Genomic DNA, 5497 nt, shown 5'->3' on the forward strand with positions numbered 1-5497 from the left:
CATAATTGTAGGTGGAAAACATCCTTCATTTGGTTGACCTTTTAATGTTGTTGCAACATAAGTTTTGAAGACCTTGTGGTTTTATACCTTATGATTTTATGTTTGGATAATTTGATAGTTCTACTTCTACTTCTAGATACAAATACAATCATAACACATACATATTAATAACTACAATAATTATCATTTCATATTTAGACAAAAGATAAAATAGATCAAAATTATATAGTTTATTAAACTAATGCAGCGATACAGGAGTTATTGACTTATGGACAAAATTTAGATACAATACCTTAGATGTTATTCCTTAGGTCTCTTAAGATTTAGTCATGTGACTACTTAATTAAAAAAATACACTTCTATCTCATGAGGAAAAATCCATATGGTATAATTTTAAAAAGGGAATCTTAAAAAGGGAATCTAAGGAACAACACCTAAGTGTTGTACTTAGGTCTTGCATTTGACTTAGTGTGAGTTTGGATAGCACTGATGCGTTTGGCATTTGGCTTTTTTTTGGGTCCCACTGCACTGTTCACAGTATCACCAAACTCAACAAAATGCGCATACCTATGCATTTTTTGGTCCCATAGTACTACTCACACCTTTCAAAATTATTTTACTACAGTGTTTTCAGTAATAAGTTTTCAGTTTTCAACAAATAAGTAGTATTCAAACAGACCCTTATACTTTTTTTTATTATTATTATTATTTTTTTATAGAGATTAATACTTATAGAATATTACGAAGGAGAAAGCTACCATAATAGTATAATATCAAGTGTAAGTGTGGCGGGTGGTCTGGGAATCTCATCCACTCAGCATAGAAATCATGTGATTCTCATGAACCAGGCTTGGCGCCTCTATACCAATCCTAATACGCTCTAGGCTCAGGTGTTAAAAGCTAAATACTTTCCACATGCAACCTTGTTTACTAGCCCATGACATTCAAGAGGGTCCCATATTTGGACTGCTTTCTCATTAGGAGCAAAATTGTTACTTCAGGGTATGAGCTGGATTATTGGAGATGGGCAAACTATTCGAATTTGGAAGGACCCTTGGCTTCCACAGGGCTCCCTTCGCAATTATATTGAGGGCCCCCTCCTTTTACATGACGAAGACCGTAGGGTTAGCTCGTTGCGGTCTAATCACTCCTGGACTTTTGACACTCTCAATCTCCCTATCCCCCCCCCCCCATCTTCAAAGCCTTATTCAAGGTATTCATGTGGCAAGTTTTACTAGACTAGCTAACACTTTACTGTGGCCCCACAATAAGGGTACCTGTTCAGTTAAATCCGCCTCTAAATTTCTTTGTCAACAACAAGAAATTCCCTGGAATAACCCACTTTGGAACTGGATTTGGTCATTAACATGCCCAAAAAATATCCAAATTTTCTTCTAGAAAGCTATGCGTAACCAATTACCTACCAAAAAATTCCTCACTTTTGGGCGTAACCAGTTGGATGATCACTGTCCTCGTTGTCACAACCTGGAAACGACCATACACATCCTTCGTGATTGCCCCTGGGCAAAAGAGGTCTGGAATCAATCTCCGAGTATATTGCTCGTTTCCTTCTACTCCCTTGGCATATTTATTTTCCTTTTACTTGTTGGAAACTATGGTTAGCTCGAAATGAACGAATTTTCAAGAATCAATCTTCGAACCCAACATAGCCTTATCTATGTTGTGGTTCTACGGAATTTACTTCCTAGCTAGCACTGATAGACGGACCCAAGTTAGACTCCCGCAGATTATACGATGCAACGCGTCCCCAAATCCTTACATTAAACTAAATACGGATGGTAGTGCGTTAAGTAATCCAGGTATTGCAGGCGCATGAGGGATATTGAGAGATCATTTGGGACGGTGGATCTCAGGTTTCTCACTTCATTTGGGTATAACAACTAATAATATAGCTAAATTGACAGTTGTTCGGCGGGGCTTGGCAATGGCCTGGCATATGGGCTTTAAGTTTATTTAGCTTGAACTTGACTCTAACGTGGTGTTAACATGGCTAACAAATAAAAATGCGAGTTACCCTACTAATACGATGCCTTTAATATGTGACTGCAGGAGCCTTATAGACCAGGACTGGGTGATGCAGGTTCAGCACATCTACCGTGAAGCCAATGAATGCACGAATGCTCTGGCGAAGCGGGGAACTCACCAACGAAACATTTTGACTGTGTATAGCAGTTGTCCCAGTTTTGTATATGTATACTATATAAGGGATTTGGCTGGCCTTGTGGTTAATAGACTATGTGCCCAAGGCTTTGCTGTTGGTGCTGTATAAACTTTTATCTATATGAATAAGACCTTCCGTCTCCACCCAACAAAAAAAAAAAAAGGTGTAATTGTAAGTGTGGCATCTCATTTGTATTTCGTACCACCTCTAATAGCAGAACGCAGCCAATAATATACCAGCATCCTATCCCTAGTTCCCTACCACGTAGTTTTTTTTGGGATTAAAATTTGAACTTTTAATGTTCAAAGTTCAAACGGCCAAATTACCCCTTTTTTCCACGTGGCGCTCCACAAAGATTTCCCTTGAGCGCCAAAATTTCAAACATAACCAATCATCCCACACTACATTATCATTTGGACACAAATTCATTCACCACTATATCTCCATACATATAATAAATTCACAAGTACAGTAAAAAGAACATATAAAATAAAGTTTCATAAGTAATTTTTGAGATATGACAACTTTTATTAATGATGATTTTTTTTGAGAACTTATTAATGATGATTCAATAGTATTTACTATGGAGATTCATCACTAATCATCTTTCAAACAACTTATGGTTACTAAGCATAATATATAGTTTTTATTAAAAAAGAGTATAATATGTAGTGATTGTGCACTTTGCAGGATAAGTTAATGGTGATTAAGCTAGTGTAATACATTCCAACTCCCAATTTCAACAAATTACATAATTTTATAACTTTTTTTTATTAGAAGAATAATCATTTTATAACTAAATAGGTTCTCTTTCCATTGTATCTTATTTTGCAATATTTCAAAATATTACGAGTGATGCTAAAGATATTAGCACTACAACTTTCATTACATATAAACTTTATAAACATTTTATAATTAAAAAAAAAAAACCAATTATTTATTTATTTATTATATTGTTGAAGTGACATTAATTATATATAGGGTAAATTTCGTATTTGGTACTTATTCTCTATACTATATTTCAATTTGATCAATAACTTTTTAAAGCGTGTCAATATAGTTTTTATCATTATCTCTTAGATATAAATTTTTGACGTGACAAACGGCTAAAATAAAAAATTAGTGTATTGCCACATCAAGGAAACTCATTTTTTATTTTGATTGTTAGCTATATCAACAATTTTCATTAAGAGATAAAGATCGAAACTAAATTGACACAACACGAAAATATTAGAAATCAAATTAACACAATTGAATGATTAGGAGCTAAATTGAAATATGGTGTTAATGATAGAGATTAAATACATAGTTTACCCTTATATATATAAGTCTTTTTTTTTTCTTTTTCTTTTTTTGATGGGATATATATAAGTCTTTTATACTAGTAAAATTTATAGAAATTTGAGTCTTTTCTAAATATAATCCTAGGAAATTAATGGGCACAAGTTCTTAATAACCTTCCTAATATTTCCTCTTATTTTTATTAAAAATATTTAATTTTTTAATGATTTTATTTTGTAAAAATTTAAATTAAATAGGGTATTTTTAGATTTTTTTTTTTTTTTTTTTTTTTTTTTGTGTTGGGGGGTGGGCGCGGGGGTTTTAAAAGGTTTAAAATTAAGATTAATGAGCAGGTGGGGTATTTACCAATAAAAGTAAATACTCTCTAAATTTACCACCCTGATTACTTAAGCCAAAAACTTCTCTCCCACTACTTTTACAGCGCGTGAATTCACTCTCCTATATTGAAAGAAAGAGCTAGAGGCTACGTGGAATTCACGTGCCACTTGATACGTGGGTTTCACGTAAGTTCAGGTGTGGCCCCCTCACTGTCTCAACCTCGGTAAAAACCTAAGCAAAACCAGACGTGTGTACACTTGGCGACTTTGGATTTGTTATTTGGTCACTATTCTCAATTGGCTGGCTAAAGCCGCGAAAAATCGCGAATTTCAAAAAAAAAATTGGGGAAATATAAGAGGGGAAACAGAAAAATTGTGATAAGTATCACCCATTTTTTAGCTTCGTGACGATATTACCCCTACACAATGGCTCAGATTGTCACTGACTCCTCTCCTTCCAAAATAATGCAAAACTTTGCTTATATGCCACTGTACTTTCTGATTTTATCGTGAAGCTGTCAGGCTAGGGTGTTTTCTCTCATTTAGGCCCCCAGGGTATATTGCTGGGATCAAAAAAACTATAAACTCTCAATTTACATATGGTTATTTGAGTTTCATAAGACGTTCGGCTAATAAACCAATTGGGATAATCATGTAAATAGTGCATGAACTCGATAAAACTAAAAAAAATTTGTCCCAAGCAAACATTCATGTTAAGTTGGAGAATACGTATTTCCTTAGCTATATGCCTATGTGTAATTATGTATTAGGTAATTTACATTTATTATATTGATTATTTTGAATAGGATGATTCATTTGACAGTACGTGTAATATTAGGAAAATTTTTGTGAAAAATGTATTTCTATTATAATAATTTTTAATTAATATTATTAAATCAATTCCGAAATCAAATTAATTTGAAGGTCTTATGTAATTTAATTAGAATATATTTGGGGAACATCAAAACATTGTGTAATCCTTCTTTTTTTCTTTTTTCTTTTTTTTTTTTGCAATATGTATGTTGTAATTGTTTTTAACTAGGGCAGTAAAAAACCTGTTTAGACCATATTGACTGGAAATTTGGATTGGTTCAATTTTATAAGGTATCTGGTCAATTTCAGTTCTCCATTATAAAAACTAGCTTGTAATCTCATGTATATGCATTGACGCACTTCAAAATATACAATAAAAAACATAATATAATTCATATATATATAATTGTTACTATTGATAGTCATTTTTATATTTTGTTAACTCTTTAAAAAAATTTGTAAGAATATTATTAGGTATAAAATGTAAATTGTCCATTTTTTTAATTATTGTAAAGCACTTTTTTTTTTTTTTTTTTACGATTCATTTATTCTAAACTCTTTGATTTTTGTACTTAATAACTCACTTGGATAAATATTTATGATTTGATCACATATTTGATTCTAAAATTAATAAATAAAACTCTTTGAGAATAAATAATTTAGGACACATGACGCAAAATTAGAACTCTAATTTAAAATTCTAATTTGAGTTTCTCTCGACTACACCTATATTATTATATATATATGTAGGAGCTGGATTTGGAGCCCAATTCTGGATTCTCTAGAATCTTGGCCCAAAGAGCCCAATACAATGAATTTATGTAGAGTATGGGTCGAAGAACCAAGTTAAAATGAATTGAACTACAGCTTGCATGGGATTTTG

This window comes from Quercus lobata, chromosome 1 (genome assembly GCF_001633185.2).
Source record: "Quercus lobata isolate SW786 chromosome 1, ValleyOak3.0 Primary Assembly, whole genome shotgun sequence".
Classification (NCBI taxonomy): Eukaryota; Viridiplantae; Streptophyta; class Magnoliopsida; order Fagales; family Fagaceae; genus Quercus; species Quercus lobata.